The following is a 27,710-nucleotide window of genomic DNA, read 5'->3' as shown; positions in this document are numbered from 1 at the left end:
AGTTGTCTTGGCACCTAGTGCAAGAACAATTGAACATATAGCAAGTTTTATTTCTGGACTCTAAATTGTATGAATGATCTGTTCATTTTTATTCCATTGTCACTCGTTTTTCTTAATACTGCAGCTTTGCAGATAAATTTGAAATTGCTGTGAATTCAGTTTTAATTTTCAAGATTGTTTAGGCTACTCTTGGTCCCTTGCAATTACATATGAGTTTTAGGATCATTTTTATCAATTTTTGAAAAAAGAGCTAAGATTTTAAGATTGCTTATGTTGGATCTGTAGATAAGTCTATAACACCTTCAAAACAGTATTGTCTGATTCGTTAGCCTGAGCTTTTTCCCACTAAATAACGTCAGCTTTTGTTTCATTCAGTGTTTGTGAATTTTTCAGTGTACAATTCTTGCATGTCTGTTGTCAAATTCATTCCTAAACATTTTATTCTTTTTGATGCTATTTAAATAGAATCGTCTCCCTGATTACCTTTGCAAATTCTTTATTCCTAGTTATATGGGTGAAAATGCAGATTTTTCTCTTGTTATGCCCTACAACCTTGTTGAAATGTTTTATTAACTAATACTTTTTTATGGATTGTTTAGGATATTCTCTATAGACGATTATGACATCTCCGACTAGACATAGTTTTATTCCTTGCTTTTGAAAAATCTATTCTTTCTTTTCCATGCCCAATTTCACTGGATGTGATCGCCTCTCACAATATTGAATAGATGTGACAAGAATAAATATCTTGTTTTCCTGATGGTATAAGCAGACTTTGCTTTTCACCCTGTAGTAAAATATTCATTGTGCATATTTTGTAGATGCACTTCATCATATTGAAAAAAAGTATCTTTTTATTTTCAGTTTGTCTTTCTATTTTGAATATGTAGTGCATTTTTTCAGATACCTTTTGTACATTGAATGAATTATGTGGTTAAACTTTATTAATATAGTTTTATATTATGGTAACTTATTTTGTATGTTGAATTGCCCTACCTTGCATTCAAGGGATAAATCACATTTGGTTATGGTATAAAATTTCCTTTATATTGATGGATTCAATTGGTTAGTGTTTTGTGAAAATTTTAGCATTTAAACTAAGAGAATTTTATTCTATAACATTATTTTCTTGTGATGTGTTTTGGTAATAGGGTAAAACAGGCCTCATAGATGATATTAATTCCCTTCTAATTTTGAAAAAACAAATTGAAATATTGGTGTTGATTCTTTAAATGTCTGGAATTCGTAGAGAAGCCATCTTTTATGGCTGTATAATGGGAAATTAAAAATTTATCAATATTTACATTCTACTTGTTATAATTCTGTTCAAATTTTTTTTCTCCTTTTCAGTTTTCATTTGTTTGGGTCCTCTAGGAATTTGTCCACTTGATCTAAGTTTCCTGATTTGTTGGTATAAAATGGTTTATGTTCTGCATCTGTGCTCTGTTTTATTTCATAACTCTGGTAGTAATTTCTGGTCCTTCATGCTATAATAATTTGAGCTTTTTCTTTTGCTAGTCTAGCTAGATGTTCATGCTTCCTTATCACAGAGCCAATTATATTTTCATTTCTTTTTCTATTCCTTGATTTCTATTTTATTAATTCCTACCATAATTGTTTTTATTTTCTTCTGATTGCTTTGAATTTATTCTCTTATCTAGAAGCAGATACTGGAATGTTTCTGTAAGTGAAAGGTTATTGATTTGAGATCTTATTTTTTAAAATACACATATTTAAAGCTATACATTTTCCTCTAAGTATTGCTTTAACTTGACTGAGCAAGTTTTTCTAATTTTATATTTGTTTTCCTTCATCTCAAAGTATTTTCTAGTATTGTTATTTTTTGTTTTTAATTTTCAGGAATGTGTTATTTAATGACCACATATTATGCATTTCCCAAATGTTCCTGTATTTATTTCTAGTTTAATTTCCCTGTTGTCAGTGAGCATACTTTCTATGATTTTAATCCTTCGAAATCTATTGAAAACTTTTTCAGTGGACTAATATGCCGTCAATTCTAGCGACTATTCTACCTCTGCTTAGGTATCAAGATGTTTATTAGGCCTAGAAGGTTTGTAGTGTTAATAGCCTTAGATTTCTTTTGGATCCTATAGAATCTTTTTCTCTGCATTGCTGAAACTGGAATATTGCAGCCTCTATTATTAGGCGGAGAGTGTGGGTGGTAGTTAAGATGGCAGCATTTCATGATGGAGCCTTGCTTGATTCTGGCTTTGCGCTGATGCAGACCTTGGATGGCAGTGGTGAGAATTCAGTTATTTGGGTCCCTGCCACCCTTGTTGCATTTGGTTGAGATTGCCATGCTTGGTTTTGGCCTGGCCTTGCTCCAACCATTGACAACATTTATGGGAGTGAGCCAGCAGATCAAGGTCTGTGTCTTCTCTACCTGTTCAAAAAAAAAAAAAAAAAAAAAGATGTAAAAAGTCTTTGTTATTGAATTGTGTTTTACTCTAATTCTCTTAAATTTTGATTCACATATTTTGCTTCTGTTATTAGCTACATATATATTTCTATTAAAATGCATTTCTTATGAGATTTTTATCTTTGTCTCTAGTTGCCATTTTTGTCTTAGAGTTTATTTTGCTTGTTTTAGGATAGCCACTCCAGCTCCCTTTTGGTAACTGTTTGCATGGTCTATCTTTTTCCATTCTTTTCTTTCTACAGAAAGAAAATACTCCAGTTACTACAGCTTTAAACTGTAATTTGGAATGGTTGAATATTTTAAAATGCTATTGTGCCAATTTGTACTTTGTTAGAAATGTTTAGTCTATTTCCCTTTTTTATTTTTTTTGACAGAGTTAGAGAAAGGGCTTCCTCCCGTTGGTTCATCCCACAAATGGCTGCTACGGCCGGTGTGCTGTGCCAATCCGAAGCCGGGAGCCAGGTGCTTCTCCTGGTCTCCCATGCAGGTGCAGGGCCCAAGCACTTGGGCCATCCTCCACTGCCTTCCCAGGCCACAGCAGAAAGCTGGACTGGAAGAGGAGCAACCGGGACAGACTCCTGCGCCCAAACCGGGATTAGAACCCAGAGTGCCAGCGCTGTGGGCGGAGGATTAGCCAAGTGAGCTGCGGCACCTACGCCGGCTTAGTCTATTTACCTTTAATGTAGTTACAGATAAGGCAGGATTTGCTTCTGCCACTTTGCTATTTGCTGTCTGTATACTTTTCAGTTTCTCTTTGTAGATTACTGCCACCTTAGCTTTAAATATATATATATATATATATATATATTTATTTATTTAGTGTATGGCTTTCATTTCTTTGTTTCTTTTAGTGTAACATTATAGTAATTTCCTTAGCATTCTGGAGGATTAAAATTAACATCTTAATTTATAAAATATAATTGATCAATGCCAACATTGTGTCAATATTGTACATAGTTTCACTGCTGCAGAGCTCCTTCTCTTGCCTATCCTTTTGCTCTTACTGTCATATAAATTACATCTGTACACCTTGTATGCACATCACTGCAATTTTATAAGTACTTATGTTCAGATAATACTATAGAAGATATGAAAAATAAGATAGAAAAAAATCAAAACCACATAAGCTATTAAATTTACATATATTAATTTTTTATCTGTGTTTGAGTTATTCTTTAATATTTTTCAATTCAGCATGCTGGAGTCCCTATAGGTGTTAATATTTCTATTGTTTGGTGGCTGGATCTAGTTTTATTTTGCTTCCCCTTGTATATAATTAACAATCCTGGAACAATTTACTAAATAATTTTTTCTGTCTTCACTGATGGGTAATGTCATTTCTCTCATATCAAGATTTCCTCTGTGCCAAGGTCATTGTCTTACCTGATTTCTGAGGGTACATAACTCCAAGTAGCTTTAAACATTCATTTCGTTCTCTTTGTGTCTCTCCTGCCCACCCCTGTATGTTTAAATGAATTGGCTGAGCATCTTCAGCCAAGAAAATGGAAAAATTCTGGTCTCTGGCTGATACTAGCAACTTGGGTAAGACCATTAGTTAAGCTATCATACTAAACACACTTAATTTTTTAAAAATAATTTCTTTAAGAGAAATAAAGAGTCAACTCCCATTCACTGTGTTATGCTCCAAGTGCTTGCAATGCCTGCAGGAACTGAAATTAATTTCTTCTGTGTTGGTTGCAGAAATCCAAGTACTTGAGCCATCACTGCTCTCTTGCAGCATTGCAATTAGTAGGATGCTTGCAGCAGGAGCTAGAGCTGAGTGTCAAACTCGAGGTACTCCAGTAAGAAATGTGGCATCCAAACCAGCATCTCCACTGCTAGCAAACTTGTCTTCCCCCAGAAGCCCACTTTGATCTTGGCCAGGAATCTCCCAACATTATATAATTACAAGTCTTCTGTCGATTCTCAATTACTTGGTGACAAAATACTTGGTAGTTGGGTTTATGCAACTATGCCTGTCCCAACTAAGTGGGAACTTACAAGAGACTGATAATCAGGTGCACTCAGTTTTTCTTTGGGTCATGATTTCAATTGACCTTTGCTTATTTTTATCCTACGTGTTGTTCTTGTGTACGTGACACTCCTTTTGATCTGCTTGTGAATCCTCATTCCAAATATAGTCCTGCCTCCCTATCCATGGATTCCACCCACCACAATTCAACAAGCAGATCCAAAATATTAAAGAAATATTGTGAATGTTCTGAACATATACAGACATTTTTCTTGTCATTATTCCCCAGATAATAGAGTATAACAACTATTTATATTGTACAGGTATTAGAAATACTTTATTATTTAAAGTATACCATAGTTGATGTGTAAGTTACATGCAAATTCGATGCTATTTTAAAAAAGGACTTGTATATATAGATTTTGATATATGGGGAGTCCTGGAACCAATCCTCTACAGATACCATACTGTATAATTTTTAAAGGTTTATTTATTTTAAAGCATGGTGAAGAATGGGGAGGGAGAGAAGTGGGGGTGGAGAGGGAGATAGATAGTGAAGAGAGAGATATGGAGATAGGTATCCCATGTGCTGATTCAATTCCCAAATGGCTCAATGGCTAGGGCTGGGCTAAAGGCTGAATCTGGGAACAAAGAACTCAATTCAGTTCTCTAACATGGAATCCAATTGCTTGAGCCATCATTGCTGCTTCTTAGGGTATTAATAGGAAGCTGGAGTCAAGAACTGGAGCTGGATTTCAAACCCAAGCACTCTACAAGACAGGCATCTTATCCAATGTCTTAATCACTAAGCCAATGACTATTTGTTACTCATCAATTTTTGACTGGTTACATCAAATGTGTTTTTGTACCCGATGGCAGCGTATTTTGAAATAATGTTGAGGAACAACTACATCTCTCCAGCTTGATAATTCAGAATACATTTTAAGTTATTCTGATGCCTAGAAATATAAAACTATAAATTATTAATTTTTGTATCCCCATAGCATATAGTTAAGTGTTTAGACATTGTCTGTATTTAATAAGTTTTATTGTTAAAGTAAAGGCTAATACAAAGGAAGGGATCAAGAAGAATCAGAATTGTAAGTTCTTAAATAGGAGCCTTTTGTGGGCTAGGAATATTCTACTATTAAGCTTTTGTACCACATATCATAGTCTAGTTAATATAGCAAATATTTAATTAAAGGTAATAATTTCACTTGCAGTTTTACAGATGAATTTTTTTTTTGCAACAAACAATAGCTCTACTTTCTGATGTCTCTTATACAAGACTGAAAGTGGTTTAAAAAATGGAAATTTATTTTGTATAAGAGACATCAGAAAGTAGAGCTTCTCAGATTTGGCTTACTCAGTGGCTCAGTAATATTAGGGGGGTTAAAAGAAGCACCTCACTGGTATTTAGGTTTTCATAGCCACATCAGAACTGCTAAAGCTGAGTCAGTGTCTTCACTCTGAGTCTATGCAAGCAAGTGCAGAGGTTTCTTTTCTGTCATCTTGTTCACCAGGGAGTAAGAAGCCCCAGAACTCCCAGCCACTTTATTTTCTGCGGTCATATGCAGACTCTTGTCATTCAGTGCCTATACCCCTTAAGAATTATCATCAGATGGAGTCTGCTTTACTTGAACATAATGCTGAGATAGACTGGAACAAAACCAAGTTCTTCTTCTAGTGAAAATGGATGACGTTTCTAGGTACCAGAGTTAACAGATCCTGTAATATGGAATTTAACGTTTAAGAATCAATAATATGAATATCATAGCAAACACACAAGAGTTATTTATTTAGGATATTTTTTGTTGCTGTTTATCTACAGAGCCTTGAAGAGAAATGTTTTAGTTTGGCTTTTTAAAGTCTTTAAGTTTGCGTTATTTAAACTGAGTTTTAAGGGAGTTTGCTCCTAATTAGCAATATAACAACCTGTTTTATTTCCCCCAGATTTGTTCATATCTTGTCAACATAAATCCATGCAATTTTTTAATCACATCATAGGAAACTTAGGAAAGAAGTGACAGATTTCCCAAGAGTGGCATACATTACAGGAATCTCAGTAAGGACGATATGTGTAGACATTAATGAGACATGATTCTCTACAAAGCAAAATTTATATGTCAGATGATGAGTTTCTCTATCAAAACAAATGTAGAATTTATAATTTAATATCTTACAATCCATCTTGTGGGATTTATTTTTAGAAATTTTGTCTAGATCTTATGTTTGCTTCCTTCTGTTTATTAGTTTGTTTTGTTTTTGGTGGAAATGAAGCCGAGTTCCTAAAACCATGATTTAACTGATTCCCATTGTTAATTTTTACACCTAGTACTTATAAATGGACTGATCTTGTTACTGAGATAAATGTCAAAACTAATTTTTGTATAAAAATCCATGTGACTTCTGTCTTGCTTATTTTTCCTGTGAAATAATTGTTTTTCAATGAAGTATCCAGAATATGAACAAAACACCCGCAGTTACTTTTCAGTTATAAAATGGTATTCACTTAGCGGAACAACATGTCTTTGTATAAGCTGTATCAGACCCAACTGAAGATGAAAAACTCCCATCCCCATATATATCTGCGCTGTGCACAAACATGAACCTCCTTTAAATTTCCATGCCATTTTACAACCCCCATTTTGTAGCAGGCAAGGTTATTGGTTGCTAAAAACACCAGCAGGACGGGGCTATCTAAAGACAACCGTCATCAGTATGTTAACTATACAAAAATAAGTACATAAAGATATTACATAACTTAAAAAATCTTACGTGACTTCATAATTTCATTTTTTTTCTTCAAAAGGAGTGAACTTTGTACAGGGGATTTAAATGCAGTATATACCAGGAAAAAATGAACTGGAACCAATTATTCATCATATGTTCATCTTTTTTTTTATTCCTCTTCCTCCTCCTTATCCTCATCTTTCTTTCTCTTGCTCCATCCAGCCTTGTGAACTCCGTCCTTTGCTGCATCAGGCCTTCATCGAGCACAGAATGCAGGAAGCTTTTTCCCATGTTCCCTTCAGCTTAGTGCCCTTGTTTTCCCAAGGCTGCCCCTAACTTTGCTCCCAGTTTCCCTGTATCACCACCACTGGGTAGGCTTGGGTGTTGTTGGATTTGAGGTGGCATTCATAACAGAACAACAACAGAAAAGACCAAAAATAATCTCTTGGTTGTACTGGGATCCTTGAACTTTTTGCTTTCATTTTTGTTGGGATCCACATTTTGACTTCTTTCATAGTGCGCCTTGTCCGCCTTTGTGGCATCTTCACGTTTTCCTTTCTCTTTGACACACAGGATCTGGCCCCTCTCTGAGAACTACTGGGAGGGATTCTAGATGATAGAAGCATGGGCTGCTGCTGCTGCTGGGTTCCTTCTAATTAGTTCGCACAAAGACCGCTTTTGATGACATTTGCCTCTCCATTTCTTAAGGTAAGTTTGGCTCATATTTATTTTTCCTCATACGCACAGAGTTTTCCAGTGCCCATCCTGTCCTCACTTAACACATGCTGTCTGTATGGAGCTCAATATATTGTTATGGCTGCTGTTCTAAATTCTAGATTTTTATGAAAGTAGTCCCAGAGAGATTTGGGCAACCATATCATTACTGGGTCAGAGCTGCAGGTTTATAGATTACAACTTTTTTTCAACTTTCAATTAATAAATATAAATTTCCAAAGTACAACTTTTAGATTATAGTGGCTTTTTCCTCCCATAACTTCCCTCCCACCCGCAACCATCCCATCTCCCACTCCCTCTCCCATCCTATTCACATCAAGATTCATTTTCAATTATCTTTATAAACAGAAGATCAATTTAGTATATACTAAGTAAAGACTGCAACAGTTTGAACCCACACAGAAACACAAAGTATAAAGTACTGTTTGAGTACTAGTTATACCGTTAATATTAAGGTCTGTTTGTTCTGTTCTCACTGATACTTAGTAATCTCTGTGCCTTATTATATACAGCTAATAAAGTATACATATTTTAACTGAAAAGTTCTAGCATTGATACTGCAGTAAGTTGAATTCAAGGTTGATAAGTGATCCTCAAGTGTAGACGGATCTTTCACAGGACTGAAAGTTGCCTGACTATAGAAATCCACTTGGTATTGTCTTTCTGATGAGCATGGCAATCCTAGGATATGAAATAGATGATGGACAATTTCTCTGAACACCTTGCTGGCTTCCTAAAATGGGCATCTGGGAATGTGCTGAGACTGTGAAATAGGTAACCAAAGTAGGAAACGGATATGATTTCTGTTCTAAATAGGCCATTATGTGAAATGAACAAAAGTAGCCTCCATTTCCCGAATAAGGAATGATTTCTTCCCTTCTGTAAATTGGATGGCAATCGATATGAGAGAGGGAAAAATATTAGTAATGCTTTGCCTATGAAAAAGGGCACTTCCAAGCCTAGTGTAAGCTGTTCTGACTATAGAATTGGGAAAAAAATAAGCTACTCTTTTTAATTTTGTTGAAAATCTACTTTCACACAATTAAATCTGAAATCTTTTTTTTTATTCATAAAAGGTGAACTTGTGCTTATGAGGTGAAATCTATGTTGGGTAAATCAAAATGGAAAAGGCAGTTAACTAGAGAACAGGGGAAGGTGAACAATGGCATAGATGTTCTGTTTTCCATTAGCCATTCTGTAATGTGGACATAGCTGTACATGCACACATATGCATGCACACATGCGCAAATGCATGTCCTCTAATTTAGAGTTGCCCATGATGTTTGCTGGCTACGTTCATCTATTTCCTTCGTCTGTCTTTATCAGTAATAACAGTTCCATTGTTGCATTAGGAGCATCTTTTCCTGTGAGCACAGCTGTCGCATTGTACATTTAATCTTACGTACAACTTAAACTTTGTATTTTGTTAGGTTTAAATTGACTTATGTTATGTTTGTATGTTACATTTTTTTATAAAGGTTAAGCATTCATTATCTGTCATACTATAAGCTCACTGTGGACACAGATCACATTTTTCGTTGCCTGGAATTTTCTGTGTATTTTGGCATATTGTGGGAATTGATAATAATATGCTTAGTGGGTTAAATTGCATCCATTAAGATGTGCATATTGCAAGTGTGTAAATCACTGTATCTTGATTGATACATTGTCATCAAAAAACAACTGTTTTTCTCCTGGATGAGAATAAAAGTATTTAAAAACATATGTATTTATGCAAATGACAAAAAAGAAAGCACAGTTTAAGAGCTTGTTGTAAACTTTGTTTAAACTTTAAGTTTCACAGGCACAGGCATACTCAGCATTTCTCTTGTAAGTCTTTAAAATCATCCCCAAAACACAAAGATGTGGGGAGCAACTCGGACTAGACTAAGTTACTGGAATTAAGACTTATTCTATGCATCTGCTCTCCCACAATATGGCGCTGGGAGAGGAGAAAACAGCTTCTACTCAGCTGCCTCCAGTTCAACCAATAAATTGTAGGACCTGCTCCTGATTGGAGGAGAGCAGCGTACTCGGTGTGTGGATAGCAGAGTTGGGATTGGTGGAAGAGGACTATAAAGGAGGAGAGAGACAACATGCACCAGGAACATCTAAGGGGAACATCTAAGAGGAACACCTGTGCAGCCCCCGAGAGAGCCGGCCGGTGGTGTGCCGCTCCCCCGCGGAAGTGGGGAATGTGGCAGGGGGAACCGCCCTTCCACAGAGGTGGAAGGGACGGTAGCCAACCCGGGAAGAACCAGCAGCAAACCCGGGGAGGGCCGAGCAGACGAAAGAACAGCGCAGGGTCCTGTGTCGTTCCTCCACGAAGACGGGGAGCGACATAATGGTGCCGTGACTCGGATATGAAGCCTAGGCAGGGTTTAGTGTCGTTCCTCCACGAAGAGGGGGAACGACACAAAGAAAAAGTATTTTTAGTACATCTCCCTAAATCAAACATTCACCCTTCTTTCTCATTTCTCTCCTTCTCCTCCCACACATTCATTCACACACATAGACATTTGCTTTGGTATTTGAGCTATTTTGCCTTTAAGATAACTACCATGTGCCTGGAGAGAATGGAATTAGGATTCTTGTTGGCTACCTTAAACCATTTAAAAAGTAATCATGTTGAATGACATATAACTTGATTATTTTAATAATTCTCAAATTTCAAAAATACATAATGGATTTTTTTTCTTCCCAGAATGAATGAGATACAGTAGACGTATCTCACATGATTTTTATTTATCCACTTATAAATTCATATTCTTACTGAATGGCTGCTGACACAGTGCTCACTATGGCATGGTCATATACTAGAAGGCAGTACTGACCAAGGCATATGAGTTCTCCAAGAGCTTCATTGTACTTGGAAGGCCAAATGTTAAACATCTAAAGCAAGCAAATAACACGTAGTGTTGTAAAGCCCCTGCCTGCAGTGCTGGCATCCCATATGGGCACTGTTTCATGTCCCAGCTGCTCCACTTCTGATCCAGCTCTCTGCTATGGCCTGGGAAAGCAGTAGAAGATGGCTCAACTCCTTGGGCCCCTGTACCCATGTGGAAGACCAGGAAAAAGCTCCTGGCTTTGGATCAGTGCAGCTCTGTCCATTGCTGCCATCTGGGGAATGAGTGAAGCAGCAGATGGAAGCTGGCTCGCTTGTTCCCTCTCTCTTGATCTCTTTCTCTCTCTTCCTCTCCTCCTCTCTGTGTAACTCTGACTTTCAAATAAATCTTTAAAAAGAAAAACACACAGTGTTAATTCTGAGAATAAAATTGAATTAGGGATTATTTGGGCTAGATTTGTGGTAGATGAGTTAATGGGAAGGTCCCAAGGCAGAGAACAGCTTGCGTGGTTGTTTGAAGGAGGAGAAAACTATGTGCTCATACTTGAGGTGTATGAGAGTGGCTCTTGGTAAAATCAAAAGAGCAGGCCAATGTCTGATCACATGAAGCTGTCGAGACCAAATACAAAGTTTGAGTGTTACTTAAAATTTCCAAGTAGGAAAGTGCATTATCAGGTTTATGTTTTGTGAAAGATTACTCTGGCTGCTATGTGGACAATGCATTGTAAAGGGAGAAGAGGGAGATGAAGGCAAGTAGTTGAGAAGTGCTGCGGAATTTCAACTGAGATGATGTGCCAGTGTGTAGCAAGCTCCAAGTGAGGATAACAAGGAATGGGAAAAGTACTTTTGTCCTTGGATGTACGAAAGTTTTGTTACTCTGGGGAGATAGTAGCAGACCTACAATTCTGACCATCTTTTTGATGTCCTGTTTATTTTCGATCCTTCATTCCCTTTTATAAAATTTAACAACCACATGCCCTGTCATGTAATATTATAGTTTTTCCCACTACTGATAATTCTTCACCTCCCTGTCTTGTGGTTTTTATCTTCACCATGTGACTTTCTTGGCCAAGGAGAAATTGTTAACATGGCTGAAGAGAAGTCTTTACATGAGCAAGTGTCGGCTTGCCTTCTCTGCTTCTCTGATCCATTGTGAGAAGAATGTGATCCCATAGATGCTGGCCCAAGGGTGATAAGCAAACACATAGCACAGATCTGAAACCTTGAACTAAGCTCGCCAAACCACAGCTGTCCTGGACAACAGACCTAACAATAACAACAAAAAGGTTGTATTGTAAGACCTTGGTTTTAAGGATGTTGTTTTAAGGATGGTTTTATTACAATAAATGTTAACTAATGCCTTTTTTTCTTTTTTTAAATCAAAGTTTGACAAAACTGTATTTACAACAGTGCTAATAAATACAGGAATTCTTTTTTTATTTTTTTCTCTTTAAATATTTCTTGTTCTGTGTTGGGCTTATTTCAATTAATATAATGTCCTGCAGTTGTATCTATGTGGTACAAATGATAGAATTTGTCTTTTTAATTGCTGGAATAATAATATAATATTATATGTGTGTGTATATATATATATATATATATATCTGGCATTTTCTTTGTCCATTGATTTGATGAACCACACTTTGGTTGATTCCATATTTTGGCTATTGTGAGCAGGGCTGCTATTAACTTCCTGTTGCTGATATCTCTTTAATACAATGGTTCAAGTCTTCAGGGTTTATACCAAGTAGTGGTATTGCTGGAACATATGCCAATTCTATTTCTAGTTATTTTAAGAAATCACCATACTGTTTTCCATAGTGGTTATACTAATTTAAATTCCCACCAAACTGGATGAGTTCCCCTTTCTCTACATCCTCCCCAGCACTTGTTTTCTATCTTTTGGATAAAAGCCATTCTGATGGGTGAGGTGATACATCACTGTGATTTTTGATTTGCATTTCAATGATAGCTAGTGATGTTGAGCATTTTTTTCATATTTGTGTTGTCTATTTATATTTTTTTTTTGAGAACTGTGTTGAGGTCCTTTGCCCATTTCGTCACTTGATTTTTTTTATTTTTTAATTGATGATATAGCTGGCTATTAATCCTTGGTCAGATAAGTAGCTTGCAAATATTTTTTTCCCATTCTGTCAGCTGTCTCTTTACTCTATTGATTGTTTCCTTTTACTCTATTGATTGTTTCCTTACTCTATTGATTGTTTCCCAGAAGCTTCTGAGTTTGATGTAATATAATCTCATTTGTCTAGTTTTGGTTTTGTAGCCTATGCTTTGCAGGTCTTATAAAAGAATCATCAGGGGCCAATGCTGTGGCACAGTATTCTAGTCTTTGGCCTGTGGTGCCAGCATTTCATATGGGAATTGATTCCCATCCCAGCTGCTATTCTTCCTGTCCAGCTCTCTGATTGTGTCCTGGGAAGGCAGTGGAGAATAACGAGGGTAATTGGGCCCCTGCACCTGTGTGGGAGATCAGAAACCCTCTTACTAGTTAAAGTGATCATTTTAAGTGCATAACTGATCATAAAGATAGGATTAAATGTCAAAGGGATCATATAAATAAGACCATAAATAAGTCTGCTAATTCTAATTGATAGAATTAAAAAGGAGAGAATGATCCAACACAGGAAACTGGATACATAGCAGACTCATAGTATGAAAAATGCTCTAAACAGCATTCTGACTTCAGAATCAGCCCTTAAGGCATTTGGATCTGGCTAAACAGCCCACAAGAGTATTATAGGTATGGAAAGCCAAGACAATGTGGCAAAAAATGACCCTAAGTGAAAGATCTCTGAGTGAGATCCTGGTGGAAAGAAGGGGCCATCAAAGGAGGGGGTATCTTTCTCTGAAGGGAGGAGAGAACTTCCACTTTCATTTGACCTTATTTAGACAAGGACATAAGTTTGTGAACTCAAGAGCCTTCCATAGCTTTGGCAGCTCCTGATAAGTGCCTCAGGTGATTACTGACATCATAAATAGGAGTGTCAGTTGTTAAATCAACAATGGGAGTCACTGTGCACTTTCTCCCTTTGTAGCACCTCTGTCCTTAATGTGTTGTACTATGAGAATTAATGGTAAAACGTACTCAAACAGTACTTTATACTATGTGTGTCTGTGTGGGTGAAAACTGTTAAAATCTTAGTTTAGAGTTGAGCTTCTGCATATAAAGCTAATATATATGTATATAAAACATTAAAATGAATGTTAAAATGGGATGGGAGAGGGAGTAGGGTGGTTTAAAGGTGGGAGGGTTGTTATGAGGGGAAGTACCACTATAATCCAAAAGTTGTACTTTCAAAATTTATATTTATTAAATAAGTTTTCTATAAAAATAGCCTTTTGCCTTGTTGATCTTTTATATAATTATTATTTAGTTTCAATACCACTTATTTTTATTGTGATCTTTATTACTTCTCATCTGCTAATTTTGGGTTTGGTTCTTGTTTTCTCAACCTTAAAGATGCAACATTACATCATTTATTTGATACCTTTCTCTATTTTAATGTAGTCATTTAATTCTATAAGCTTTCCTCTTAATACTATTTTGCTATATCCCAGAGGTTTTGATATGTTGCATTAAAAAAAAAAAAAAAGCCGGCTCAATAGGCTAATCCTCCACCTGTGGCGCCGGCACACCAGGTTCTAGTCCTGGTCAGGGCATCGGATTCTGTCCCATTTGCCCTCTTCTAGGCCAGCTCTCTGCTGTGGCCTGGGAGTGCAGTGGAGGATGGACCAAGCGCTTGGGCCCTGAACCCTATGGGAGACCAGGAGAAGCACCTGGCTCCTGGCTTCGGTGTGCCGGCCGCAGCGGCCAATGGAGGGTGAACCAATGGCAAAGGAAGACCTTTCTCTCTGTCTCTCTCTCTCTCACTGTCCACTCTGCCTGTCAAAAAATAAAAAAAAAAGTTGCATTTTTATTTTCATTAAAGGAATTTTTTGATTTCTTTTTTAGTTTCTTCAATTACCCATTGGTCATTTAGTAGCATGAATTCTTTTGGCTGGGGAACTCAATCCATTTACACTCAAGAATGGTATTGATGGGTATGAATTTTTTAATTTACTGATTGTACTTGCTGTGCTAGGTATCATGTGTTTTCATGATGTTTAAATCTTTGGAATTTCTTGTAAGTCTGGTCAGGTGTTTGAGAAGTCTGTTTTTGCTTATGTGGGAAATACATTACTTTGCCTTCCCTTGTAAAGGATAGTGCCACTGAATATGATATTCTTGGCTCAAAGTTTTTTTCTTAAGTCTCTGAATGTATCATGCCACTCTTCTGGCCTGTAGGGTTTCTGCTGAGAAGTCTGCTATTGGTCTAATTGCTTTGCTTTTATATGTAATTTGATACCTTTTATCTTTGTGTCTTTCAGATTCTTTCCCCTGTTCTTTTTTTTTTTTTTTTTTTTTTTGACTAGCAGGTATATATGGGATTTTTTTAAACTTTTATTTAATGAATATAAATTTCCAAAATACAGCTTATGGATTCCAATGGCTTCCCCCCCATAACGTCCCTCCCACCCGCAACCCTCCCCTTTCCCACTCCCTCTCCCCTTCCATTCACATCAAGATTCATTTTCGATTCTCTTTATATACAGAAGATCAGTTTAGCATACATTAAGTAAAGACTTCAACAGTTTGCTCCCCCATAGGAACATAAAGTGAAAAATGCTGTTTGAGTACTAGTTATAGCATTAAATCTCAATGTACAGCACACTAAGGACAGAGATCCTACATGAGGAGTAAGTGCACAGTGACTCCTGTTGTTGACTTAACAAATTGACACTCATGTTTATGGCATCAGTAATCACCCTAGGCTCTTGTCATGAGTCGCCAAGGCTATGGAAGCCCCCTGAGTTCACTGACTCTGATCATATTTAGAGAATGCCATGGTCAAAGTGGAAGTTCTCTCCTCCCTTCAGAGAAAGATACCTCCTTCTTTGATGACCCGTTCTTTCCACTGGGATCTCACTCGCGGAGATCTTTCATTTAGGTTTTTTTTTTTTTTCCCCAGAGTGTCTTGGCTTTCCATGCCTGAAATAGTCTCATGGGCTTTTCAGCCGGATCCACATGCCTTAAGGGCTGATTCTGAGGCCAGAGTGCTGTTTAGGACATCTGCCATTCTATGGGTCTGTTGTGTATCTCACTTCCCATGTTGGATCATTCTCTCCCTTTTTTTTTTTTTCTATCAGCTAGTATTTGCAGACACTATTCTTGTTTATATGATCCCTTTGGTTCTTATTCCTATCATTATGATCAATTTTGAACAGAAATTGATTCTTTCCCTGTTCTTAAAAATGTATTAATATAAGGTGAATAAACTTCATAAATACAAATTTCAGTACATAATGATATTTCCCACCCTACTCTCCACTCATGTTCCCACCCTCACTCCTCCTTTTTATATTTTTTCTTTTAATTTGTGCAGTGACACACTTTGAGTTTATTTTATAATCACAAGCTTAACCCTCAACATAGAATTCAACAAGTGAGCTCTTTTAACAATTTGTTAAAAATGTGCCTTGGATAAGATCTTTTTGGTTGAGTTGGCTTGGTGTTCTTTAAGCTTTTTTTATCTGATGTTCATGTCTATTTCAAGACTTGGGAAGTTTGCAACTATTATTTCAGTTAGTGGATTTTCAATGTCTTTTATGTCATCTTCAAGAATCCATATAATATGAATATTTGGTCAATTGTATCCCATATTTTGTATAGTCTTTAAAATAGTAAAGTCTTTTTTTTTTTAAATTTGTTTGGCTTATTTCAACATCCTTTTCTTTAGGGCAGAAATTCTGTCTACCTCTTGTCTATCTTGCTGTTGAAGCCCTGAGTGGTATGTTTGATTTCACTGAGTGAAGATTTCTTCTCCACAATTTCTGCTTGGTTCTTTTTAATGATTTCTACCTTCTCAGTAAAATTTTCATTCATGTCACCTATCAAGTGTCACTCCCTGTCTTCGTGGAGGAACGACACAGGACCCTGCGCTGTTCTTTCGTCTGCTCGGCCCTCCCCGGGTTTGCTGCTGGTTCTTCCCGGGTTAGCTAACGTCCCTTCCACCTCCGTGGAAGGGTGGTTCCCCCTAGCCACTTTCCCCACTTCCGCGGGGGAGTGGCACACCACCGGCCGGCTCTCTCGGGGGCTGCACAGGTGTTCCTTCAGATAGATGTTCCCCTTAGATGTTCCTGGTGCATGTTGTCTCTCTCCTCCTTTATAGTCCTCTTCCACCAATCCCAACTCTGCTACCCACACGCCGAGTACGCTGCTCTCCTCCAATCAGGAGCAGCTCCTGCAGCTTGTCAAGTTGGTGAGAGGCAGCTGGGTAGAAGCTGTTGCCTCCTCTCCCAGCGCCATATTGTGGGAGAGCAGATGCATAGAATAAGTCTTAATTCCAGTAACTTAGTCCAGTCCGAGTTGCTCCCCACATCAAGTTCCTCAGTTCTTTAAACTCTTTATCTGTATTCTCTCACATCATGTTGCATTTACTTACAATGATTATTTTGAATTACATTTATGGCACTTGACAGATTGCCTATCTATAGGTATGGAACTAATTCTGGAGAACAATTGTGCTGATTTGCCAGTGTCAAGCTATCTCACTTTTTCATGTTTCCTGTGTTCGTTTGTTGATGTCTGCAGATCTGGTTTAATAGTCCCTCCTTTATAGAATAGCTTTCTTTGGAAAAGAGTGTATGGTTTAGATGGATTGCAGTGTATCACTTGACTTGTGGCTTTGGGTTTGGTTTTAGGTGAGCCGGAAATGTAACCTCTGAGTGATTTCTTTTGCTTGATATCAGCTGTCTCTATAGGTGGTCCTACCTGAAGCAGTTCATAGGATGTGTATCTTCAGTTTCCAGAGTTCATTGGCAGTTATGCTTGGGATTATGACAGCCAAGCCTTCATCTTTGTGCTGAGGAACACGGAGAGGATATCCCTTTGTCCCACTGGCAAGCCTGAGTGATGGGGGGCTGGTGGTACCAACAGCTGCGGTTCTAGTTCTGTGTAATACGGATGGACTCTTGCTCCAGTTTTTCTGGGAAAGTGCAACTCCTGCTGGGGTTAATAACTCCAAAATCCCTGGTCCCAGCAGTGGGGCATGTGAATTGAACCCTGTTCAAGTCCTACAGGGTGACTACAAGGGGCCTAGGAGATTTTGCACTGGCAAGTATGGATTTAGAGAGAGAATGCATGCAAGTTCTTAAGTGCACTAGGTTTCCAGTGGGGTTGAGGAAATTCTTATTGTTACAGTCCTGGTGTTTCAGGATACAGTGGTAGGATTACCGAGATCTCCCAGGGTAGGATCCAGGTGTTGAAGGTGATGGTAGTCAGCTGCATGAAGCAGATTGATGTAGGTAGAAAGATTTTAATTTGAAATACAGTTCATAGTGATTGATTAATCTGAGATTTGTTAACTGGTAACCATATGCCTAGGATTCTGGTAGATTATCTTGGAGAGAAACAGATAAATATTTGCAATTGCATCAATTTAATATCTGCCACATAGTCCATACTATGAGTTCTTCATTAAGTCATTTTTCTCAAGCATTCTAGAGAACCCAGAGATAGGAGAGAGTGGGGTAAGTAGGAAGTCTTTCATGGTGGATGCAGGTATTGAGTTGGATCTGCAAGACTAGTATATTTCAAGAGTACCACTTTGATTCTGAACATTTGTCATACAGATGACAACTATGAAAAGTGTAGTGGTCATTATTCACTGTCTACCTCTGGCTTTCTTTTTTCACTGCCCAAGGGCCAAAGTCTCTTCTGAGTACATAGTCCTCTTCCCACCTGTAAGGACAGCTCTTTAGGATGGGGAGGCTTGTGTCCAGGCTCGGCTCTAGTAAGCAGCTTGTCGCTGAGTGACTTGGCCAGTTCCTGGGAGGAGAACAAGTTAGAACATGGCATGTCCTTGGGCGGAAATCTGAGGAAGATCTTGAAACGTGCCTGCTGCCTCGGCCCTCTGACCAAGGTCTGGGACTGGATGCACTGCTTGTCATAGATCTCAGCAATGAGCCACCTTTGTTCTTGGGGCTTCAACAGCCTCTGCTGCTGCTGTTTCATCCCGAGAGAACACGCAGTCAAGCTGAACGTTGAACGTGCCCGTGATGATTACTGATGATTGGTCCTCAGTATGGATCCTCCTCTGGTGCTGTGTGAAGGTTGCCTAGTGGTAAATTCCCGGATTGAGTCCCCTACTCTTAGGGACACCCCCCCCACACACACACTCCGGGTCCTTTCTTTCTCTTCTGCTTCTTAAAATTTGCTACTTAAATAAACTGCTTGCTGCTTTATACTACAAGGCTTGCAGTGTATTTCTTGCAAATGGAACTGAAAGTAACCAAGTCTGTACACAGCAGGAGGCCGTGTAATTTGCCATCACACCACCTAATCATACCTGCTTTCCTCAGAGGCTATTGGCAAGATAACCTTCAGAATTTGATAAAATTCATCTTCTGAATATTCTTTTTGTCTTTATTGAGTCAAAGTAACATTTTTTTACATTCAAAGTAGAAAGAGGAAGAGATGGGAGAGTCTACTGACACACTGCTAAATTAGATTCCTGATTGGAAGCCGACCTGAGAAGTGGCCTTACATGTAAAATTGTCCATCTTTCACCTCTGAAGTTTTCAGATTTGACATAGATGGCTTATTCATCCTGACTCTGTCAGGCTCTGTATTTCCCAATATAGCATATCCAGGGGAAGTGGGAGGCAGTTGTTAAAAGAAATTCAAAGAAGCACTCAAGGTATTATCTTTCCTGACCTTTTAATTGTGCCTCCATTGTGAAGGAAAGCAGGATAGAATAAGGAGGAAGGAGTAAAAGAAGAGAAGGAGGGCTTGGAGTGAAATAAGAAAAGAGGAAGAAGCAATTTTTGAGCACTTCCTAAATGCCAAGCATATATCAGATGCTTGATGATCTATGAAGTATATGTGTTTATATACAGTTATCTCCCATGTTGTACCTGCAATACTGATATTACTAAAGGCATCTTAATAGATTATGAGCTTAAATAAACAGCTTAGTATCCTGTAACTAATAAGAATTTCTATGTAAAGTATGAATGAAATACATAAAATGTATAATTATTTAAAAAAATCGTGCAAACTTTATAGTAGCTGTGTGAAGATATTTTATTGTTAATCAGTTTTTGAGGCAACAGGCCTATGAAGGTTTGGTAACAGACACAAAGTCGCACAGATAGCCAATGACAGAGGCTGGCTCACAGTGGAGTTGCCTAATTGTGAAACTCCAGATTCTCTAACTCATAAATATGTGAATATTTATAATTAATAAGATTATAAAGAAAATTTACGTATTTCCAAATATGTTTGGTAACTTTGATATACTTTGGACAGTACAACCCAAAAATTCATATTTTACCAAATTTAAATAATTTCTGAGTTGTCTTTTCCCTTTCCTCAAGTTGTTACAAAGTAAAATCTCTTTCCACCTCTTGACTAACCACTAATTGCATTTCTCCTATTTAGCAGATAGGCACTTCTATCAACTAAACCAGTTATCTGGTTCTGCGAAAGAAGCAGAGGTTTCAGTGGCAATTAGAAATAATTGTTGTGATTTCTCCTCCTACCTAACTCTGGCTTCCAACAGAGCAACACATCTCATTAGCCTTTGAAGACAAGGCTGTTGAAAGAAAAATGTCACCTTTTGAAAACCAAATCCCATTCAGTTTAGGATCCAGTAATGTTTATCGAGTCCCTTTCTGACCCAAACAAAATGGATGATGTGTAACAGCACAGAAAATGTAGAATACAAGGTTATTCTATTCAGAAAAATGTCAAACATTAGAAACGGGACAAGGAGGGTAAGGTAACAAGAATATTCTTTGAACTGAAAAACATGCTCAAGGATTCTGCAAGTTTTTCTTAAAACTGTGATTAAATCATCCCTTTTGCTTATTAATTCATAACCAATGGTCCTCATTTAAAATCAGCATCCTTTTTAAATTGATGAAAATTAAGTTTAACTGTGTGTTTGTATATGCATGTGTATGGAGGATGGGATCTGTTTGTGCTGGTAGGGGGAAGGTAGAGACCTTAAGACACTTTCTGCCTTTAAAATCTTAACCCTTGTATACTTGGAAGACAGGGCTTTGAGAGATGACTCAAAGTACTGAGATGTATTAGAGTTTAAATTGGCACTCACCAAATTCTTACCTGGACACTGGCACAGTATAAAACTTCTCTAGCTCCAGATTTCTCTAAATTGATTCCCATCATAATGTAGTAGAAATGAAAACAAGGTCACCCATCCAAAATCTCAGTGTTTCAAGAACTGGTTCAGAAAATTTTCAAAAATTCTAGAGATAAAAACAAGTGCTTCATTTAATCTTTCAAAAAGTATTCTGATGCCATTTAAATTATCACCTATAACCATAGCAAGATAGTTTATGTGACCAATTTTTGTATCTACCTGTTGTAGCTATTATTATAGACCTTGGTAATCAGTCTTGAGGTAAATGAGTATTTACCACAATGATAAGCAAGAGGTCTCATTCTAAGATACTTCCTAATCTCTCTTACATCTTCACCATTCAAGATACCAGATGATTAGAAAATACAAGCATGTTGTCTCATGATAAAATCACTCATGATTGCAGTCCTTTCCAATGACACTTGGCCATGGATTAGTTTAATTCAATCATGAAATTGGGTAGCTCAGTTCATCGATCTGATCAAATGGGCAATAGGATGGAAGACAAAGGTCATGGGCGGAGAGCTGCCAAGTTTGAGACTGGACTTTCTGAGAGAGGTTACCTTTCAAGGTGGTGGTGGACCTACCTGTGAAAGTACAGAACTATTGAGTCTACAATCTAAATATATATTTTTAAAGTTATTTGAGAGACAGTGTGCACGTAAGAGAATGCAGGGATACTGGTTCATTCCCCAATGCCCAGAATATCTGGGACAGGGCTGGGGATAAAGCTGTGAGCTAGGACTTAGTCTAGGTCTTCTACAAGAATGGCAGTAACCTAACTGCTTGGGGATCACCTGATTCCCTCCCAGAGTCTACATTAGCAGGGAGCTATACTTAGGAACCAGAGCTGAGAATTGAACCCAAGTCCCCCAGTATGGGACACAGGTATATTAATACATAAGCTAAACAACGTATCCCATTCATTCATTTTTAAGCAGATATCAAAGAAGAGGGTTCTTGCCCTTTGTTTTATCAATTTCAAATTTTATAAATGCCACCTTCTCTCCCACACTATCCAAAATGTTCTTAACACAATATGAATTATAGAAATGTCAGCCCAATTCCCCTGTTGGGTTAAAGTTATTCCATATTAAATTTTCTCAAACTGTAGTGGCAGATTTCCAGTCTCTGTGTTTAGAGATTTAATTCCTCATCTCATCTTTATTCTTATACTTCAATCATAGCTTTACTCTCTCTTCGGTCAAACCCTTATCTTATCAGTTATCTTTATACGAAGTTTCATAGGCCCCTCTGCTAATCCTGTGGGTGTTTTATTTGGAATCCCAAGCAACTACTTAGACCTTCCTGCAAATCAAGGTACTAGACACAATAATAGTGAATCTGTGAGCACCTAGCACAGCCAGACTCTGCTGTGCAAATGTGATTGGAGTGCCCAGCTTATTTTCTCACTGTCTTTAGATTCTTTATATTTAATACTGTTGTCTGCAGCTTGATATTTGGGACTCCTGGACTTTAAAAAGAGAGAGACAGTAGGGAGTAAAATCAAAAATGTATTTTCACTGAGGTATGCTCCATTTTTTTTTTCCTTGCAATTACTGAAAAACAAGTTCTTTGCAATGGGTCCCCAAGTGGTTTCTTGGAGAACATAGCAGTACAGAAAGTAAGCACAGATATGTGTGCAGGTGAAGAACCAACTTCCCAGGGCAGTCTCTCTTGCCCTAATTAAGAGAAAATGTTAGAACACGGCAGGAAAACACACATTTTCATGGCTGGATCTGACTCTGGTGATCAAAGGCTGCCTCATGGGGGAAACTCTGATCATTTTTAAGCCAATGGTTGTTGGCTGGTAAAACTTAAAATGTAGTGATTTTTCTGACAGGGTAGCTTGAATGGGGTAAACAGAAGCTTATGTCAGGATTAAAAAAGGAATAGAGGTTGTGTTGTCAGAGTGAGCTGTGGGTACAATGTGCAATGATAAAAAGAACAGGAAGTTGACTTCTGAGACCTGGAGCCAGTATTGATCCTTCCACTTCCATTAGGGGCACCAAAACTTACTGGACTAGTGTTTATGAAACAGTTCAAATAAATAACTAGTGTATCTGATATTTAACATATCAGATGATGGTACTTCAAAAAATGATGAAACATGAAATTAAAAGATAAACTTGTCTTTCTATAAAAATAAAGCCAGGTTTTTTTTTTTTCATGATAGAACTTTTGCGTGAATCTTTTTTTTTAAGATTACTCATGTAGTGTTTGCTAAACTTTTTTCTTGGAATTGTTCTTAGTGTAAGACATTTGCTACCGAAAGAAAACAAAATGGTTTTAAAGTCCTGGTTATCAGTGTTGCTACTAGACAGGATTTAACAAGCTTAGCATTTCACTTGGAAAGGACTCTAACCATGCCCTCTTGGTGTTTCCAATTTGTCTCACTGCTCCAGTGCAGTTTCACCTTGCTGAATTCTTGGGACATAGAATGTATTACATTTATCCTCTGGCTTTCAATAAGCTGGGCCAATGGGATGCACTGGCAGAAGATTGAGAGCCAGGCTGAAAGAATTGGTGGTATTTACTTTCTCATTGGTTTCCTGTATTGGTCCCCTGCTTCTCTCAGTAGCTGATTTGGTTTCCTGTCATGAGGTCCTTTGTTTCTGACTCCAAACTCTCTCCAGGGTACAGAGCTAAAGATGATAGAGATCCCACAGTGCTGTTGGCATCATCTTCATTAAAACTCTCCTTGTTTCTGCCCTTTAGTAGGAATTTAATGACTACTCCAAGTGACTGTAACTTCCTTTTTCTCTCCCTTTCTCTTTCTTTTTTTGTGGTTCATATTCAGATTACAAAACCTGGTGAAGCTGTAGGGATCTCCAAGCTGCTAAGACAGGAAATTATTATCCTTCTGCAGGGCATTATAGATATCAGTTCTCACTACGTGCCCACTACATTCCTTATTTCAGTTTTGTGCAAGGTCTGCAGGTTTGATATGCTGTTGAAGGGTCAGTCCTAAAGGCCCTGGTAAACTGCCGATTCAAAAAAGTGCAACAAATTATGCTACGATTATTATTACTTGCTTAATTTATCAAAGTGGCTTCTGTACTTTATGAGGAAGCATGGATTGTTCATTCATTTAGTAATCCATTTGAGAATTCATAAATCCATTAAGTAAGCTCTCAGTATATATACACCTCTGTGCTAGTTTATTCTGGTTGAGGGAAAAGTCTGGCATTGTGGGGAGAGTTAAATGGAAGCTATTTTCACCAGTAGGTCTGAAGATGCAAGAAAAAATGTAAGCAGAGCTTGCGAGCTTTATTTCTGTGGAATAAGTCTATCTGGAAGGAGTCCTATTTGCAGAATGAAGCTACTGCCAGAATATGGTACCCAGTCAGAGAGGGAGTAGGAAGAATTGCTTCTACTCTTCTTTCCTTCTTGCCTAAAATTTCCAGATTTTTTTATTAAAGTAATATTATAATCTAAGGAGTATAATTCAGTGCAGAAAACATTTGTAAATATATGGACAAAGTGATTTGGCGTGCCTCAGAAACATGCTTATCTTATCAGACACAGCATTCCGAGAAGTTATTTTCAGGAATCAGCTAAGGGACAGTCATGGAAATTCTCTGGATTTCATAGGATTTCTGGAGAATGTGTAGGACTTGAGCAACCTGGGCCTGCTGAAGTAACCCTTTCTTATCAGCATGTAAAACTGCTACATTTGATTTTGTCATTCCTCTCCCAGCTTCCAGCCTTCTTAGAAATTATTAAGTAGGGCATTTCAGTAGTTTAATTTGAAACTAGTGATGAGCAAAATCTAGCCACTAATCTTATGACTGTAGCCCCAGGATTGGTATATCTTTTCCAGGGCTCACTTTTTTTCTCAGTCCAAGTTCTCATCACTCTCATGGACTCCCTTCTTTCCCCATCAAACACCCTTTCCAGAAAGACTTGAAAATTACCTCTTGCCACTTACAATCTCCCTTGTACTTCTCTCAAAGGGGTTTTATACCAAAATGTCCAGCTCTTTCTGTCAAATGAACTGATTTGATCTCTGATAATTGGAGAAGGAAACCCCTGTGATGTCACCACATTGGGCTGTCACTAATACACTCTTCCCAAGTAACCAGTCTGAAGTTTACATTTGGGAATTCTTTTTCACAATGCTGACAGTTGTCATTTTGACCCCAAAACCTTTACTACTTTCAATCATTACTATTCACCTGATAGTTAACTAAGCCTCTTCACAATGATGTCTTTGATTGCAGCACAATCACTCTCCACTTGGCTGTTGCAGCACAGAGTTAACTCCAATAATAGCTTGAACAAAGTATGGTGAGATCTTCTGGACTTCTGTCAGTAACAAAGCACAATTTCTTTGTTTAGGAATTAGTATTTTTCCTTTATTCACTTTTAAATGACATATTGCCTTTTTAAAATCATCACTGAGGAAACAGATTTTACACATTTCATGTCTTATTCTTTTCTCTAGTCCTGGCTGAATTTCAACTAAGTTAAATTGTTGAGTCACAAAGTGGTGGTGGGAAGCAGGATAGAAACCACCCATGAAATTTTTGATAGTCTGCTCCAAATTTTGCGTGCCTTTTCTCCCTAGGCAGTTCCCAAAACATATAAAATGATTTGTTATCTAAAGATAACAGCTGTGTTTTGGGCAATGTAATTATCAACAACACATTCTCTACTCCAAAGAACTATGTAAGTATTTGTATAAATTCTTGTGTCTATTGGAATAGCTATTGCGGCCTATGTGTATTGATAAGAACACAGGTAAAGCTATTTAGCATGAAATGTTTGTCAATATCAGTGGTCTCTTTTTCCTAAAAGCAAATTATAAAAATCACATAAGAATAAAAAATATAGATCTAGTTACACAAGAGTTTAATCCAGGGCCTTGAGGCTGTAATAGTAGAGCCTTCTTTGAAGCATTTATTTTTCATTTTTAAAATGTATGCAAGTATAATTTCTTAAGAAAAAACTTACCTTTAATGCCTGCTTTATGTTTGGATATATTGCTAATTCTTGAAACTTGATATTTTTGAGAATATTTTTAACTATAGTATAGTAAAAGTCTTAATGCTCTGCTAAATAGAGTTCAACAAATAAAAAGTAAAAAGACCACAGTTGAATAGGAAAATAGGTAAGGGTTATCAACAGTTATCAAATGAAAAAATGCTGAACTTATATAAAGTGACCTTTAAAATTCTCACAAAATCATTAAAAGTATAGCAGTATCTAATTCCTATCGATTCAGTGGCCAAGGATTTTAAACAAAGTATATTTTCCTACAATAACATAAGAAAGGAAATCACAACCCCTAAAGGCATTTCTAGCCCTGGATGCCTCTTATACATAGAGGAAGACAAGTAGCAAAAGGTACTGGAGTTTTGAAACCCAGTGGGTATTTACCTCATTGTAGTGATAGCCCAAGACATTTTCCCCCCATTTTCTATGAAAACCTAACAGCATATACGAAAATTACAGGTTAAAGTCCATTGCTTCTGGAATAGTGGTAAGACAGATAATTAAAAGAGACATTTACAGTATAATTTTATTAAAGCAAAATAAACAAGGTAGATGTTTATAACAAAGCATAAATTGAAAAATTTCCTTGACCTTAAGCTAACATTGTATTAATTTAGAGAAATAGGAAAACAGAGCTATAATTTTCCCTATTTCTGATCACTTGGTTGTCCTGTTTCTAGAATTTTCCCCCTCAGGTATACTGTTTACCCAATAGTCAGAATGACCATCATAAAATATACACGAGCTCATACCATCTGAGCATAAAAATTTTCAGTGGCTTCCTATTGTATTTAAAATCCAAAATCATACCATAGTCTGACTTCAGAATTCCAGGGGTTCCCGTACATGGACATACTTCTCAATCAGATTCCCTGCCATTGTCTGACTTCATCAACTTGTTTCATGATCTTTGAGCATCCTTCATGTTCTTCCCAACACAACAACCAACTTGCCTGCCTCTAAACCTTTTGAAATCATGGTTCCTTCTGTGCAGAATTCTCTTTGAATGGGTTATTCCTTATCTTTCTCAGGTGGGGACTGGAATGTGATTGCATGAAAGAAGTCTTTCCAAAGATCACTCATTTATTTCTCAACTTACCACCTATTGCCTTCCTCACATGTATATTTGTAATTTTTATGTAATTTTACTTATATGCACACATCTCCCATGTTCACTGATATCTTTCTTTTTTATTCTTTCATTTAACATTAGAACCCACCTTTTTACTCACATTTTGGTCCGCTCCACCGTGTTAGAATAACTGTCCTTGTCCCTGAACAAACTGATGAAAAGCACCATCCTTCTTCATAAACTACTGAATTACATTGTTTTGCTACTTTTCCTATTAATTTATTCATCATTTTGCTTGAATATAATATTCATTAAATTGTATGATAGGTCCTTGGGATGATTTTTCAACAAGAACAATAACAAAAAGAATTATTTTCATGGGGGAGTTAACTCCAGGATAAATAATGACACCCAAATGACTCATAAATTCCCATTCGGTTAAGAGCTTCAAAAATTTGACAGTCAAAAGATTGTATGTAAACCCATTTTCATTCTGAAAGTAGAGACAAGTACACCAAAGAAAGAGTAAGAGTCCTGGAACAGAATGTGAGCAGCTCTGTACATTTCCTTCTGAAACCAGGAGACAATGTGTTTAGAGTAACGGCAAGAGTAATGGTGCTAAATCATAAAGGGCTTTTTTAAGAGTCATATAAGTTAGGCTGCAGAGAACATAAGGGCTGCATCCTGCA

At 37.3% G+C, this 27,710-nt stretch overlaps 1 long non-coding RNA gene across 1 annotated transcript; it reads right to left on the bottom strand.

Annotated features, from left to right (window-relative positions):
- Positions 1–2,246: 2,246 nt before the first annotated feature.
- Positions 2,247–26,941, bottom strand: LOC138848707 (uncharacterized). Its single transcript, XR_011386804.1, has 4 exons — positions 26,760–26,941; positions 25,130–25,259; positions 20,915–21,057; positions 2,247–2,404 (listed from the first exon to the last, which is right to left on the bottom strand). It is a non-coding gene; the product is annotated as an uncharacterized lncRNA (long non-coding RNA).
- Positions 26,942–27,710: the final 769 nt, after the last annotated feature.

Source organism: Oryctolagus cuniculus, chromosome 2 (genome assembly GCF_964237555.1).
Source record: "Oryctolagus cuniculus chromosome 2, mOryCun1.1, whole genome shotgun sequence".
In the NCBI taxonomy this organism is placed as follows: Eukaryota; Metazoa; Chordata; class Mammalia; order Lagomorpha; family Leporidae; genus Oryctolagus; species Oryctolagus cuniculus.
Note: the sequence above shows the minus strand (reverse complement) of the source record. Positions and strands in the feature narration are given on the sequence as shown.